We start from the raw sequence: 17,813 nt of genomic DNA on the forward strand, positions 1-17,813 counted from the left end.
TATATTATGGAGTGTTATTGAGATTGTATATGTATGCTTCCCTCAGACCCCTCTGGGTTCCAAGATTATTATTTTTTGCCCGCTTACTATTCCTTGCTGTCGACATTTACTCAGTTTCTGTCGACCATAACGTTCCTAGTAGATCCACATCGGGGGCACGTCAGTACATGGTCATACACATTCACAACACATTACTGTCACTAGGGACCTGACTGGTCTGGACAATCCACTTGCGTATAGGTTATATCTATATGTGTATATATATATATATATATATATCTATATGTGTATATATATATATATATATATATATGTATATATATATATATACATACATACATACATACATACATACATACATACATACATACATACATACACAGTAGTGTCTTTATCTCGCACCACGGGAGAGATCTTTGTTGGGAGACCTCAAAAGCATACAAGAATAAACACAAATTCCCAAGTGCGCTAAAGTGGAATGTAATTACACAGTTCTTCCAGCGTTATTTTCGTCGGAATGCACCACTTATACTTTTGAGATTGTTAAACCAGCTATATAATTCTTGGTATGTACACCTATATATTTATAAGTGATCTTTAATGACTGATACACCTTCCACTAAAAATTAGTGTTGAAAATTAATATCGATTATTTGATGACTGACACGCCTTTCACTAGAAATTAATATTGAAAATTAATATTGATTTTTCCAGAATTTCGTTGGTCAACATCCGAATCAGAAATAGTCTTGAATTTAAAATTTGACACCACACTTTAGGTATGTTTTCAATAGACTGGACTATTAAATCACATCAATAGGTATTTTTATATAAATAACACTATTTTTTTGTATTTATATATCTCATTAGGTAGTTTGCAAAACTGCTGGTTGTCAGCACTCCTAAGAGATTATAACCAATAGTATTCCTAGGCGACCCTGTAAGGATTTACGCCCAATTAGTTTTAAGGTATGGTATTTCCTATAATTAATTAATAGAATCTAATAGATGATAAATTTGTCCATAGTGGATTTCTTTCCTCTTTTCATTAGGTAGTTTATACAAAACGCCATTATCCAACCGATTAGAGCTTAAGAGGTATTCCTTCTTAAATGTGTAATCAGGAGCCCTGATATAAGAGCTTCATCCACTAAGTCCAGATATAGGAGATTCTGAATAATCGTACATTAGAGGTATGTCCAGTCAATATTTGTAGTAATGACGACAATAATAACAATGTTTTATTAGTTCCTTAAAATAAACACATCTAAAGGGCCCTACTCACTGGCCGACCCGCCGCCGAGCTGCCCGACGGCGGATACGGCCGACGAGCGACCCGGCGGCAGGGGGCAGTGACGGGGGGAGTGAAGTTTCTTCACTCCCCCCGTCACGCGGCTCCATAGAACTGCAGGCAAATATGGACGAGATCGTCCATATTGGCCTGCATGCACAGCCGACGGGGGACCAGCGATGAACGATCGCGGGACCGCGCATCGTTCATCGCTGGAGCCTCCACACTGAAAGATATGAACGAGTTCTCGTTCATTTATGAACGAGATCGTTCATATCTTTCAAAAAATCGGCCAGTGTGTAGGGCCTATATGAATGTGTTATTTACATATTTATTTCAGGTTATGATCCTTTATATTAATTCATCATGAGCAAATTAGCCTTTTCCTATATTCGGTAGGTACTGTTTACATACCACATACATATAATTTTCCCAATTTAAAGTAGCAGTTTTTCTCAAATAGTCCACTATTTTTATTTTTCCCCCAAACAAGTTACCCCTGATAAAGTCGATAAGACGAAATGCGTTGGATTTGTCAGTCAAAGAATCACAACCTAGTCTGTAAAGATACTCCCTGTCAAGCTCGCACCTTGCAAAAGGTGAGGAGATATCTAGATTCCACCTTACAAACGTGTTGGCTGTGTACTCTTTTAGTTGCATTTTATTGACACAATTTTATACTTTGAACTGTGTATATGTTATTAAAATAACTTTTTACTAATTGGCCTGTTGGCCTCTTGTTTGGGTGACTATTTGGTGAGGGATGTCTGTTACAGGTCCCCAGATTTAAATACCCTCCAGTCTGCATTCCGACGAAAATAACGCTGGAAGAACTGTGTAATTACATTCCACTTTAGAGCACTTGGGAATTTGTGTTTATTCATATATGTTGATATGTTTATATATGCATGGTTAGGATATGTGTGTATTACATTATGTATATCCATGAATGCTGAGATAATGGTATTCTTCTCATGTGCTGATCGCTCTGTTGATTAAGCTCTAGATTGGCCGTGACGAGTTGGTTTTCGATCCCTCAAGGAGTCCGTATATTATTCTCTTCCCGACGCGGAGAGAACATTACGGCAGTCAACTCCTGGTCGACGCAGAGCCCGGTCGCAAAGGATCATACACAGGAAGCTAAGTGATATTTTATTTCTATACTTTGGCCTTATTTGCATTGCATGCACATGAGGGAGTGTTGTATTCTGGTAGGCATCCGATAGAATTACCCTACCCAGAGTGGGTAAGCTTGCTTATGTTGATTCTACTTTATAACATTGCAGCAGGCTGCCGCGTGACGGCAGGAGGTGTAGCCGGGAAAATGCTGAGGTTGTCTCCGAGAGATACTCGAGGGAGGTATACAGCTATTTGGTGAGCCCTCTGTTCAGTCACTCTCGGCGGATACAACTGGTAAGTCTAACTTCGTGAGTTAGCCTCCTTCACAATGGTTGGTGACGTATTCTTTTGTGGGATGCAGTCGTTTTAACCGGTTCGATACCGTTCTTTTTTCCTTTTCTGTGCAGACAATGAAAGGTTGAAAGGTAAGAGTTCTGCAGCCTTGGTAGGTTCGCAGAAGTGGATGTCGTTTTCTGTTTCCAACACATCCACCACTTGTCGCTGAGTCTATCTGGCTAGTTCCCACTCTGGTGAGCACTCGTCTACTAATTTCAGTTAGTCCAGGAATAGACTACGACTTGTGAGTTATTTATAGAATCAAAAAGGGGAGCATTCTGAGTTACGGTTGTTCCCCTTACTGTTTTCTAATAGATCTTGCCGTTCCCCTCTGGATGGGGAGGTAGTACGCTACGTCATACAGAGGTGCGTCATGTTCAGGACATTGTCCGGTTGTCCCTGTATAAAGGGGCAAATCGTTGTTTCTCTCTGACTGTTCTTCGACACAGGGATTGGCTGTTGTTCCTATCGACACAGTTGTCGGAGGTGGGTTTCAGAGTAGATACTGACAGGTTAATGTTCGGTGTTTTTCCTGTGGAAAGAGGTCTGAGGATCCAGAGCTGGATCAGCTTTGCTGGGACACTTCATCAATATGTTCTGTTACTAAAACAGATGGGTGCGGCCTACGAGGCCTGTTTTGGTGAGCAGGTCTACTGCCAGAGTGCCTTTCAAGGGGCCAGTTGGAATTGTAGTCTGGGTCTCACCTGCACATGCACCGGAATATAATCCTAAAGGCCAGGACATCACTCCTGTGGTGTCTGCTCTGTTCTCTCCTTCTAGAGGGATGAAGGTTCGGGATCCAGGTTTAGATCCTTGTGTCCGTGCATACAGATCTCCGAGGCTGGGGAGCAGTCCTTGCAAGGGACGTATTTCCAGAGGTTAGGTTAAGTTGGAAAGCTTGTCTGCAATAAGCTTTCTTGATTTAAAGAGAGATTTTCGACGAACGTATTCTTCGTGTTCGGCCCATGTTAGTTCTGCCAGACCACTTGTCAGCAGTGGCGTAAGTAAGCCGCTATGACGGAACAAGGAGCAAAGCGGCAATAGCAGAAGATGCACAGTTTTGCCGTGGGGCGAAAAGTCTGGTAAACACTATGTTAGCAGTGTTCGTTCCGGTGGTAAGCGAAAGAGAAATAGATTTCCTCTGCTGACGCGATCTCCATCCGGGAAAAATTCAGTCATCATCGAGAAGTTTTCACAGACGTGACAACTTTTTGTGGAGGGTTGCAATTGGTCATGTTGGCGTCTCTCTTCAACGAGAGGCCTCAGGGATATTGTTTCAGGTCAAGGGACACTCAAGCTATAGCAGTGGACACCCTCGTGACACTGTGGGTGTTTTTAGTCGGTCTATGTGGCCTCTCCTCTTTCATTTTTTCTGAAGGTGATAAACGTAAGAAGAACAAAGGTTCAGGCGATCCTCTCGGATCCGATCTAGCCAAGGAGGGTTTGCTATCCAGTTTTTCATGATTTGCTCATGGAAGATTCCTGCCCTCTTCCTTTACGTGAGGAACTGTTACAACTAGATCAGGGCATGTATCAAGACTTACCGCGACTGCATCTGACGGCGTGGCGGTTGAATGCCATATCCTAAGCCGGAAGGATGTTCCTAGTGAAGCCATTTCCTCAATGTTTCAGGCTAGGAAAGAAGTAACGGCAAAGCCTTACCGCCGTAGTTGGCGTAATTCTGTGTCTTGGTGTGAATCCAGGATGGTTCCTACGGAAGACTTTCAGCTAGGTCGTTCTTATCCATACTTACAAGCCGGTGTGGATGCAGGCCTACAGTTAGGCTCCATTTTGGTGCAGTATGGCCTTATTATTTTCTTTAAAAAATAAAATAAAAATTTCTCTCTTGGAAAGTGGTCATGCTATTGGCTTTGGCGTCCGCAAGGCGGGTGTCGGAAGTGGTGGTTTTGTCTCACAAGAGCCTTGTTTGATCTTCCATGTGGATAGAGAGGAATTGTGAACTCGGATTGTAGTTCTGCCAAAGAGTGGTTTCTGGGTTTCGCAGAAATTAGTCTATTTTTGATGCCGGTGGTTACTTAGGCATTAGCTGATTCAAAGTCTCTCTGTGTTACCGTGGATTTGAATATTTAGGTCGCCAATTTGGCTCAGTTTGGAGAAACAGAGGCTCGGTCTGTCCGGTATGCTCCCAACATGCTTGGGGCGACTGCAGTATGCAGTCTGTTACACGCTGAATCTGTGATACGATTTGGCATTTTTGTTCTACGGTTGGATTGCCGTTACCGAAGTCGGTGGAAGCCCATTCTAATGGAAAGATGGGCTCTTCTTGGGCGGATGCCCGAGGAGTCTAGGCGGTTTAACTTTGCCGAGCGGATTATTGGTCGGAATCGAACGCTTTTGCTATGCTCTACGAGTTTGATACCCTGATTGTTGGGGACCTTTGTTTGCTCATTCGGTGCTGCAGAGTCGTCCGCACTCTCCCGCCCATTTTGGAGCTTTGGTATAAACCCCATGGTCCTTTTTGGAGTCCCCAGCATCCTCTAGGACGTATGAGAAAATAGGATTTTAGTACCTACCGGTAAATCCTTTTCTCTTAGTCCGTAGAGGAAGAAGCCCAAGAAGCCCAAGCTCCTGCGGATCCGTCTATACCCCATGGTCCTTTTGGAGTCCCCAGCATCCTCTACGGACTAAGAGAAAAGGATTTACCGGTAGGTACTAAAATCCTATTTTTACTTTCATGGTGTGTGTGTTTGTCTTATTAGTGTATTTCATTTGTTGTAGAACTACAGGTATCAGCGGGCCCCTAAATTCTTGTGGTTCTCAAAGTGCCAGCATGCGGGGGAGGCTTGCTGGGACTTGTAGTTCCACAGCAAAAGACCATTTTATTTTTATTTATTTTTTTACACAATTGCTGGGGACAGCCTTGGGCTTCACCCCTGGCTCTTGGGTGCCTGGGAGGGGGACTCCTTTATTTAAGGGGTCCCCGGCCAGTGGTGACTAGTTGGGTTGTGTGATGCTGCAGGGACCTGTATAAAAGTATACAAAAAAATAAATGAGGTTGAGCACATAGGCTCTCATTCCGAGTTGTTCGCTCGCTGGCTGCTTTTAGCAGCATTGCACACGCTAGGCCGCCGCCCTCTGGGAGTGTAGCTTAGCTTAGCAGAATAGCGAATGAAAGATTAGCAGAACTGCTACTAAATAATTCTTTGCAGTTTCTGAGTAGCTCCGGACCTACTCATAGATTGCGATCAGCTCAGTCCGTTTAGTTCCTGGTTTGACGTCACAAACACGCCCTGCGTTCGGCCAGCCACTCCCCCATTTCCCAAGACACTCCCGCGTCTTTCCCTGACACGCCTGCGTTTTTTAGCACACTCCCGGAAAACGCTCAGTTACCACCCAGAAACGCCCCTTTCCTGTCAATCACTCACCGATAAGCAGTACGACTGAAAAGCGTTGTATGAACACCAGCAAAACTGCTAAGTTTTTAGTTAAATAACTTAGCCCATGCGCATTTACCAGCAAATCGCAGCATAGCGAAAATCGAACAACGAGCGAACAACTCGGAATGAGGGCCATAGTGCTAAACTTTACAAATAGAGACAAAGTGGCCTTGATATTCAAAAGTTCAAAATATGTTACGGTCTCTGCAGTATCAGGAATAAATAGCCTCAAATGGTTCCCAGTGAATAAAAGTGTCTGTCTTTTCTTATAGACTGACACTTACCTTTTGATGAATGTTACAAATGGTTTAAAAGTATATTTTCAGTTCCCCCAGTCTTTCGGTTATACTTTCAAAGTGGAGACCCGGCTCATCATACTAGAGATGATAGACACCATTCAGAAGGAAGATAAAAAAAAATTCCAATAGGGATTTTAATAGCCTAATATTAAAATATCAAACTTGGTTAAAAAAATAACAAGCTTTGTTAAAAGGTAACTGCAGACAGTGGAGATCGTATCCGCTCCTTGGTAAGGCTGTGCTCTCCAGTTGAGAGTATCCAGAGCTTCTCAGCGCGCTGTTCTGGCAACAGCCTCAAGCATACGAGCCGGCGGTATTCTCCTCGCGCCCTGTCCTGATCCAAGTCCTGCAACGTCAGCGCGTTTCTGAGGTCTGCCTCCTTTTTCTCAAGATCTATTGCAGGTTGTTCAATCCTCCATATAAATACCCAATGCTGGTCTATGATTGATTGGATCACGATCCGCAGGTGTTTCTCCTCAATCACACTTCTCCATTTGCATACATTGTGTCTGTCTATATTATTAAATGTGGGCAGATTGCTAACAGGCTTTTTAGTCTGTTTTTAAATAAGCAATTGAACGTAGTTATACAAACAATCCATATATTAATACAATCCAAGACCCGTATGATTATCCAAGATAACACAAAGGGGAACTAACGAGTTCTAATCTGCTCTTAAAGCAACAATCATTGTGTTATACAAATGTTCCAAATATCCACACTTTCATTCATTCAGACATCAAAACGAAAACCGAAAGGGTTGGAAGAAAAAGAGAAGAAAAAACACGTCAGATTAACTATTAAAAATCCTTACAAAAAACATTTAGCCTCAATCTTTAACCCATCAGGCATCAGTGTTTTTATTTCAAAGATGGTTCTCATTTCAAATTTAGCAAGTCTTTCTGCCCTATCATTAGTTCTCCAATTAGGGTCAAGGTTTCTAATGCCAGCAAAGAATTTGATGAATTTTGGATCACAATTGTGGATACTTTTGAAATGCATAGAGACATTATGGTTTTCATAACCCCGTTTAATGTTTCTCACATGTTCTGCTAATCTTTCTTTTAGTGGACATGTTGTGCGCCCAATGTATTGCTTACCACATTGACATTCTAAAATATATACTATATATTTACTGTGGCATGTAATACGTTCTCTTATAGGCATTTTCTTTCCTGTATTGTTAGGAAAATCACAGAAATCGTGTCTATCTGTTTTATACATTTTGCACATAGGGCAGTCACCACACCTCTGAAACTCCTGTGCTAAGAGGTGGATATCCTTTTTAGGTTTAGATATGACACTGCTCACTAAGAGGTCCTTTAAATTATCAGCCCTCCTATACACTAAACAAGGGGATTCAGAAATAAACTCCTTTAAGCAGGGATCTGCATATAAAACTCCCCAATGTTTTTTTTTAATGATGCATTCTAATTTTTTGTGCTGGTTGGTATATCTGGTTATAAAGGGTATATCACGTTTACTTTCTTTGGCAGGCATTTTTTTTAGAAGTAAGTATATTCATTCTGTACTTATTGATCGTATAGTCTACTTGATGCTTATTATACCCTTTATGGATTGTTGCATCTCTACTGCTTGCATATCAAAAACCTCTATATCCGTGCAATTACGATGTAACCTTTGAAATTGACTGTTATGGGCCCTACACACTGGCCGATATTTTGAAAGATATGAACGATCTCGTTCATAAATGAACGAGATCTCGTTCATATCTTTCAGTGTGGAGACTTAAGCGATGAACGATGCGCGTCCCCGCGCTCGTTCATCGCTGGTCTCCTGTCGGCTGTGCATGCAGGCCAATATGGACGATCTCGTCCATATTTGCCTGCACGTCTATGGAGCCGGGTGACGGGGGGAGTGAAGAAGCTTCACTCCCCCCGTCACTGCCCCCCCCGCCGCCGGGTCGCTCGTCGGCCGTATCGGCCGTCGGGCACCTCGGCCAGTGAGTAGGGCCCATTAGGTATGCTTGTGATCAATTAGTATGATGGTTGCGGCCAAAATAAATATAAGAATTACAGTTGGGTTTATTATGATTCTTGGTACAAAGGCGACCTTCATTAACATATATGGTCAGATCCAAAAAATTTACACTGACATCACTAATCTGAAAAGTTAGTTGTATATTACGATTATTTATTATTTAACCCTTGACAAAATGAATCTAAGCGCTATGTGCTCAACCTCATTTTGTTTCTTTGTATATGTGATTGGTGCAGGTGTACACCAAGAAGGTTGGACAAGCTGCTGACTTATAGGCGCTGTGAAAGTGGATATCCTTTGTATATACCTGTATAAAAGTGTTCCTTGGCTAGTGGAGCCCAGGGCTGGTTTAAAAAATATGGGGGACCCCTACTTCTTTTGTCCTCCATATTTTCGGAAACAGGACCGGACAAGAACCCGATGCAGGTTGCTTAAATATGGGGGACCCCTACTTACTTTTTTATTTTATTTAATTTTTTCCCCCATATCTGTGCAACCAGGCCCGGTTCAAAGAGCCTGGGGTTGGTTATGCTTTTGGGGGGGGGACCTGCACACAGTGTTTTTTTTTTTTTTTAATTATAATTTTTTATTTTTTTACTTTTAACACTAAAATTTTTGCACAGAAGCATGCACAGATCTCATTGATCTGTGCATGCTTCTGACTTTTAGTAATAAGACCTGACCAAAAAGATGTTTTTATTTCTAAAATGTGCATGTTTCCTTTACTAAAAATCCCCAATAATCGCATGCAAAATCCGTTTTATCCTTTAAAATTTGCACCCAATTACATTTGCAATTTTATCAAGTTACAAACATGATTTTGTCCATTTTTTAAGATGCTTAAAAAATTGCACCCTATTACATCTAGGCCATAGATCAGCAAACATGCGATTTATGCAAGTGCTGTATTTTTTAACAAGTTGAGAAATGGGTACAGGCATTGAATAGGGTGAATCTAATATGCCCTAAAAACGACCTATAATTGCTAACTAATGTATTCCCCCCACCACCACCACTACCACCTCTGCCGCAGGAACACTCTGCAACCATCTCCCACCTAAATCCACCATCACCCACCTAAAAACAAGCGCGTTTTTGCCAACAACACACTATAACCCACATTACATTTTTCAAAAATACACAACACAATTATTTTTATTTTTATTTTTTTATCAGAGCACTTTATAAAAATTTTTAAACATAACTTCAACGCCAATTCTGGTCAGGATTCAGACACTGTACCATGAGAACGAGTGCCTTTTTACAGGAACTATGCCAGCAAAACCGGAATCGGGCATATCCCACACAACAGCACAGTAGAGGCAAACACAATACCAATTTGCTTTGGGTAAAGAAGAACAACAGCAAATTTCCAAACCATTTTGAAGGAACACAAGAAGTGCAGTGATCACAACGATCAGTAGTCTGGGACAATGAGGTCACAAAACCAACTCTGCAGTACTAATGACCTCAATAAAGTTCACTTGGGGCAAGAGCGCAAGATAAGGTCACGAGCTGAATTTTCCAACAGAACTTAAAAACTGAGAACAAAAAACAAATCATAAATGAAAATAATGAGGGTCGCCCAGCACAGAGGACTGGTTACTCGGCATGTCCGAGTACATGCCACTGGATGAGGTGCTTGATTTGGGCAGAGGGGCTGGACTGTGTGGCTCTCATCGCTAAAAAAAGACTTGTGCAGAGGAGGGTTTTCCAGCGCATGCTCCATGGGCAGGTGGTATGGAAAGGTGCAAATTTGGGAGATGCCAACTGTCAGGTGGCACTATCTCATACGCCAGCACCAGGGTTTTGGCGCGTGAGGTAGCCTCCTATACTAACCATTTGTGGATCATTTGATCCTCTGTCATCAACCGCATCTCTGCTGCAATATAATTGTAGAGTTGTTGGTCAGCGTCCAGGGACACATTCAGAACCTCCTCGGCACGTTGGAAAAACTGCTGGGAGCAAGAGGGTCACTACAGGGGGCAGCAATGCCAGTCTGCCGTTGTCTTGCAGGGCGAGGCTGTGGGGTTGCCTCCACCACCGGCACCACCACTGGCTCAATCACTTCTGCACCTTGGCCTGTGGTAGGCTCCTCCTCCAGCTCCGGGGTAAGGTCCTGTAATATAAGGAAAACAAAAATTAACTCCAAGGTAAAAATTGTGGGTGGCATACTGTACAACACAAACGTGTGTACTTACAAGACCCAGACTCTCCTTGGCCGCCTCCTTCCACAAGAACTGGAGACTCTGGATCCAGATGGTCCCGGGACTTTACCCGCGGCTCTTGCTTCGAAATTAACTTTAATTGGTCATAGTACCACAGCGTTGGCTTATAGACCTCCTCTGTCCCGGCTCTAGATTGCTGTGATTCCTGCGCCTTCTTGTGTTCCTTTACAAAAACTGTTTGGAAATTTAGCTATTTTCTTCACCCAAGGCACATCGGCAGTAGAGTTTCTGCCTCTACTTTACTGGATAAGCTGTTGATATGCCCGATTCCTCTTTTTCTGTTTGCATAGTCCGGTCTTCTGACACACCACAGGCACTCGTTCTCATGGTACATGTCGATGAACCCTGACCAGAATTGGCGATGCTTGTCAGTTGTCATTTCTGGTTGAAAATAAATAACACAATCAACCTACAAAATACAACGGTCACATAGAAAACACCTAAAAATACTAATAAATAAATAACATTATCGCATTAAAACCCTACACAGCACCCCAAAAATGCATCCCTTAATGCGTCCCATTAACCCCCCCAAACAAACATTGGTGGTTTACAGCGGCCATGTGGGCGCATGCAGCACCCCCCGGGCCCCAAAAAACATCAGTGCGTGACGCATTACGTCGCACCCTAAAAAAAAAAAATTAGTGCATGACACATTACGCTGCACCGCACCATAGGGCATACCCTTAAGGCATGCCCCCACCCCCCCCCCCCCATGTGCCTCCCAAACATTAGTGGTGTACAGTGAGCCCTCTGTGCAGCACCCCCTCCCGTCCCCATGTGCCTCCCAGTTGTGCAAGTAGAAATGTCTTCATGGTACTGTGTGTGCGCGCCAAAGGTGCGCAGGCCAAAAAAATGGGTGTGGCCAAATGCCACATGGGGGCAAGCCAATTAAAATGGGCTTGATACACATATGGGCGGGGGGGCAGATAAGCATATGACCCCAATAGTGCCAGATACACATGACCCCCAGTGCGCTTTCTCCTTCCTCTCTCCCCCCCCCCCCCCCTCCCCCTGTGGCGTGTACTCACTGTTTTTATAGATGATTTCTGCTGCCCACTGCTCCACATGTTGCTCTGTCAGCCTCCGCACGGTGAATGAAGAAAATGGACGCCAGGGAGTTGCTAGGATGGCGCAGATCAGTATCGCAAGCTACTAAAAACACTTGCGATATGAACTAGATAGTACATCGATATAGCAAGGATTGACTTGCCTGCACAGTCTATCTAGGCTTGTGATACCGACCTGGCGGGACTGCGAATCGGTATTGCAAGCAGCATAACACCTTGCGATTTGCATTAACTTTTCTTGCAATTTTGACTATATAGGGGTATATTCAATAAGAGTCGGATCTATTCCAGCATGCATTTATTGGAATGGATCTGACAACCCCTATTCAGAGTGGCCAAATCCTGTCAGATATGGCCGCTGCTCACCTCTCCTCGCCACGGCGCCGCTCCCCTCATCCGCGCCGCTCCCCTCCCCTCAGGGTGGATGGAGGAGGAGGCGGCAATGTCAGTCCGGCTTTTTACAAATTCGGGTTGGCATTGTCTGAAACGGGACCAAAACCTGTCGGATTTGGTCCCCCTTTCCAACCGAAGCACACGGATCGGCGGCTATTCTACCGATCCACGTGCATTCCGACTTGTCGGAAAAAACAGGGCTGCTTTGAATAGGTCGGAACTAGTGATGAGCGGGTTCGGTTCCTCGGAATCCGAACCCCCCCCCGAACTTCACCCTTTTTACACGGGTCTGAGGCAGACTCTGATCCTCCCGCCTTGCTCGGTTAACCCGAGCGCGCCCGAACGTCATCATCCCGCTGTCGGATTCTCGCGAGATTCGGATTCTATATAAGGAGCCGCGCGTCGCTGCCATTTTTCACTCGTGCATTGGAAATGATAGTGAGAGGACGTGGCTGGCGTCCTCTCACTTTGTTTCGGGGCTGCAGTGCAAATATCTTTATTCTGGGGACCAGCAGTATTATAGGAGGAGTACAGTGCAGAGTTTTGCTGACCAGTGACCACCAGTATTATACGTTCTCTGCCTGAAAAACGCTCCATATCTGTGCTGCATTGTAGTATATAGTAGGAGTACAGTGCATAATTTTGCTGACCACCAGTATATAATATATAGGAGTACGGTACAGTAGGCCACTGCTCTACCTACCTCTGTGTCGTCAAGTATACTATCCATCCATACCTGTGGTGCATTTCAGTTGTGCGCAGTATGTAGGCCATTGCTATTGATACTGTCATATAATTCCACACATTAAAAAATGGAGAACAAAAATGTGGAAGGTAAAATAGGGAAAGATCAAGATCCACTTCCACCTCGTGCTGAAGCTGCTGCCACTAGTCATGGCCGAGACTATGAAATGCCATCAACGTCGTCTGCCAAGGCCGATGCCCAATGTCATAGTAGAGAGCATGTAAAATCCAAAACACAAAAGTTCAGTAAAATTACCCAAAAATCAAAATTAAAAGCGTCTGAGGAGAAGCGTAAACTTGCCAATATGCCATTTACGACACGGAGTGGCAAGGAACGGCTGAGGCCCTGGCCTATGTTTATGGCTAGTGGTTCAGCTTCACATGAGGATGGAAGCACTCATCCTCTCACTAGAAAAATGAAGAGACTTAAGCTGGCAAAAGCACAGCAAAGAACTGTGCGTTCTTCTAAATCACAAATCCCCAAGGAGAGACCAATTGTGTCGGGTGCGATGCCTGACCTTCCCAGCGCTGGACGGGAAGAGGTGGCGCCTTCCACCATTTGCACGCCCCCTGCAAGTGCTGGGAGGAGCACCCGCAGTCCAGTTCCTGATAGTCAAATTGAAGATGTCACTGTTGAAGTACACCAGGATGAGGATATGGGTGTTGCTGGCGCTGAGGAGGAAATTGACAAGGAGGATTCTGATGGTGAGGTGGTTTGTTTAAGTCAGGCACCCGGGGAGACACCTGTTGTCCGTGGGACGAATATGGCCATTGACATGCCTGGTCAAATTACAAAAAAAATCACCTCTTCGGTGTGGAATTATTTTAACACAAATGCGGACAACAGGTGTCAAGCCGTGTGTTGCCTTTGTCAAGCTGTAATAAGTAGGGGTAAGGACGTTAACCACCTAGGAACATCCTCCCTTATACGTCACCTGCAGCGCATTCATCATAAGTCAGTGACCAGTTCAAAAACTTTGGATGACAGCGGAAGCAGTCCACTGACCACTAAATCCCTTCCTCTTGTAACCAAGCTCCTGCAAACCACACCACCAACTCCCTCAGTGTCGATTTCCTCCTTACACAGGAAAGCCAATAGTCCTGCAGGCCATGTCACTGTCAAGTCTGACGAGTCCTCTCCTGCCTGGGATTCCTCCGATGCATCCTTGAGTGTAACGCCTCCTGCTGCTGGCGCTGCTGTTGTTGCTGCTGGGAGTCGATCGTCATCCCAGAGGGGAAGTCGGAAGACCACTTGTACTACTTCCAGTAAGCAATCGACTGTCCATCAGTCCTTTGCGAGGAAGATGAAATATCACAGCAGTCATCCTGCTGCAAAGCGGATAACTCAAGGCCTGGGCGGTGAGAAACGTGTTTCCGTTATCCACCGTTAATTCACAGGCAACTACAGACTTGATTGAGGATCTGTGTCCCCGGTACCAAATACCATTTAGGTTCCATTTCTCTAGGCAGGCGATACCGAAAATGTACACAGACGTCAGAAAAAGAGTCACCAGTGTCCTAAAAAATGCAGTTGTACCCAATGTCCACTTAACCACGGACAAGTGGAGCAGGGCAGATTCAGGACTATATGACTGACAGCCCACTGGGTAGATGTGTTGCCTCCCGCAGCAAGAACAGCGGCGGCACCAGTAGCAGCATCTCGCAAACGCCAACTTGTTCCTAGGCAGGCTACGCTTTGTATCACCGCTTTCCAGAAAAGGCACACAGCTGACAACCTCTTACGGAAACTGAGGAACATCATCGCAGAATGGCTTACCCCAAATGGACTCTCCTGGAGATTTGTGACATCGGACAACCGCAGCAATATTGTGCGTGCATTACATCTGGGCAAATTCCAGCACGTCCCATGTTTTGCACATACATTAAATTTGGTGGTGCAGAATTATTTAAAAAACGACAGGGGCGTGCAAGAGATGCTGTCGGTGGCCCAAAAAATTGCGGGCCACTTTCGGCATTCAGCCACCGCGTGCCAAAGACTGGAGCACCAGCAAACAGTCCTGAACCTGCCCTGCCATCATCTGAAGCAAGAGGTGGTAACGAGGTGGAATTCAACCCTCTATATGCTTCAGAGGATGGAGGAGCAGCAAAAGGCCATTCAAGCCAATACATCTGCCTACGATATAGGCAAAGGAGGGGGAATGCACCTGACTCAAGCGCAGTGAAGAATGATTTCAACGTTGTGCAAGGTTCTGCAACCCTTTGAACTTGCCACACGTGAAGTCAGTTCAGACACTGCCAGCCTGAGTCAGGTCATTCCCCTCATCAGGCTTTTGCAGAAGAAGCTGAAGACATTGAAGGAGGAGCTAAAACAGAGCGATTCCGCTAGGCATGTGGGACTTGTGGATGGAGCCCTTAATTCGCTTAACCAGGATTCACGGGTGGTCAATCTGTTGAAATCAGAGCACTACATTTTGGCCACCGTGCTCGATCCTAGATTTAAAACCTACGTTGGATCTCTTTCCGGCAGACACAAGTCTGCAGAGGTTCAAAGACCTGCTGGTGAGAAAATTGTCAAGTCAAGCGGAACGTGACCCGTCAACAGCTCCTCCTTCACATTCTCCCGCAACTGGGGGAGCGAGGAAAAGGCTAAGAATTCCGAGCCCACCCGCTGGCGGTGATGCAGGGCAGTCTGGAGCGAGTGCTGACATCTGGTCCGGACTGAAGGACCTGCCAACGATTACTGACATGTCGTCTACTGTCACTGCAGATGATTCTCTCACCATTGAAAGAATGGTGGAGGATTATATGAGTGACCGCATCCAAGTAGGCACGTCACAGTCCGTACGTATACTGGCAGAAAAAAGAGGCAATTTGGAGGCCCTTGCAGAAACTGGCTTTATTTTACCTAAGTTGCCCACCCTCCAGTGTGTACTCCGAAAGAGTGTTTAGTGCAGCCGCTCACCTTGTCCGCAATCGGCGTACGAGGTTACTTCCAGAAAATGTGGAGAAGATGATGTTCATCAAAATGAATTCTAATCAATTCCTCCGTGGATACTGGACAAGAATTTAAGAGGGTACCACTGGCGCTCAGTCTCTTATAGATGATCCTAAAAGACCGACTAAAAATACAGTGTGTGTCTGCCACATGTGACACAAAAACAATAGGTTTGGGGAGAACAATGTTTAATTGAACAGACAACACATAAAAATCACATTAAAAATGTAGGTACAGTGATGTATAAAGTGACTCGTGCATCAATGGTGAACAGGTTTTTTCTCCTTTGGATGGTTAACAGCTGATGGTATTGCAGCTATACTGAAGGGCTGTAGCCGATTGGACTGTGATGGATTTTTTCCACAACTGGTCACCACAAACTTACAGCGTGCACAGTAATTGGGTGGAATCTCTGTGCAAATGAACAACAATGATGAAGTGACTGATGCATGTAGTGGAAAATGAATCTCTCACCATTATCCTCCCGTGCGGTGGGCTAGCTAGAAATTAGCAAGTGTGGTCCAAGGCTGATGGGCCTGGCACCACCGCAACGGGTGTTATCAGCAGTAGTCCCGGAAATGTACAGCTTTTTTCTGCAAGCAACGCGTTTCGATCCAAATTGACGACCTTTCTCCCATTCTTCTAGCTGCAATACCATCAGCTGTTAACCATCCAAAGGTGAAAAAACCTGTTCACCATTGATGCACGAGTCACTTTATACATCACTGTACCTACATTTTTAATGTGATTTTTATGTGTTGTCTGTTCAATTAAACATTGTTCTCCCCAAACCTATTGTTTTTGTGTCACATGTGGCAGACACACACTGTATTTTTAGTAGGTCTTTTAGGATCATCTGTAAGAGACTGAGCGCCAGTGGTACCCTCATAAATTCTTGTCCAGTATCCATTTGTATAGAATTGGTGTTTATTCTCCCCCTAGAGGTGTACCAAGGAAGCCGGTTCTTTTTACTGCGCAATCACTGGCTCGTTTATTGCATTTCTTGGTCTTCAATTCCTCCGTGGAGACATTCACCAGCAATTGCCTCCAGAAAGTACACAGGGACCTGAGATGGTGGATTCCAGTGGGGACGAATTAATAATCTGTGAGGAGGGGGATGTATACAGTGAAAGGGGTGAGGAATCGGACGATGAGGAGGAGGTGGACATCTTGCCTCTGTAGAGCCAGTTTGTGCAAGGAGAGATTGATTGCTTCTTTTTTGGTGGGGGCCCAAACCAACCAGTCATTTCAGTCACAGTTGTGTGGCAGACCCTGTCGCTGAAATGATGGGTTTGTTAAAGTGTGCATGTCCTGTTTATACAACATAAGGGTGGATGGGAGGGCCCAAGGACAATTCCATCTTGCACCTCCTTTTTTTTTTCTCTTTCATTTTTCTTTGCATCATGTGCTGTTTGGGGACTATTTTTTTGAAGTGCCATCCTGCCTGACACTGCAGTGCCACTCCTAGATGGGCCAGGTGTTTGTGTCGGCCACTTGTGTCGCTTAGCTTAGCCATCCAGCGACCTTGGTGCACCTCTCTTTTTCTTTGCATCATGTGCTGTTTGGGGACTATTTTTTTTGAAGTGCCATCCTGCCTGACACTGCAATGCCACTCCTAGATGGGCCAGGTGTTTGTGTCGGCCACTTGGGTCGCTTAGCTTAGTCATCCAGCGACCTCGGTGCAAATTTTAGGACTAAAAATAATATTGTGAGGTGTTCAGAATAGACTGAAAATGAGTGGAAATTATGGTTATTGAGGTTAATAATACTATGGGATCAAAATGACCCCCAAATTCTATGATTTAAGCTGTTTTTGTAAAAAAACACCCGAATCCAAAACACACCCGAATCCGACAAAAAATTTTCAGGGAGGTTTTGCCAAAACGCGTCCGAATCTAAAACACGGCCGCTGAACCGAATCCAAAACCAAAACACAAAACCCGAAAAATGTCCGGTGCACATCACTAGTCGGAACCCA

The 17,813-nt window shown here is 44.6% G+C and overlaps 1 protein-coding gene across 3 annotated transcripts in view; it reads left to right on the plus strand.

The window, feature by feature from the left end:
• The window catches only part of LEPROTL1 (leptin receptor overlapping transcript like 1), a 70,201-nt gene that overhangs the window by 36,414 nt on the left and 15,974 nt on the right, over positions 1-17,813 (plus strand). The window lies entirely within an intron of this gene.

This window comes from Pseudophryne corroboree, chromosome 1 (genome assembly GCF_028390025.1).
Source record: "Pseudophryne corroboree isolate aPseCor3 chromosome 1, aPseCor3.hap2, whole genome shotgun sequence".
Taxonomy (NCBI): Eukaryota; Metazoa; Chordata; class Amphibia; order Anura; family Myobatrachidae; genus Pseudophryne; species Pseudophryne corroboree.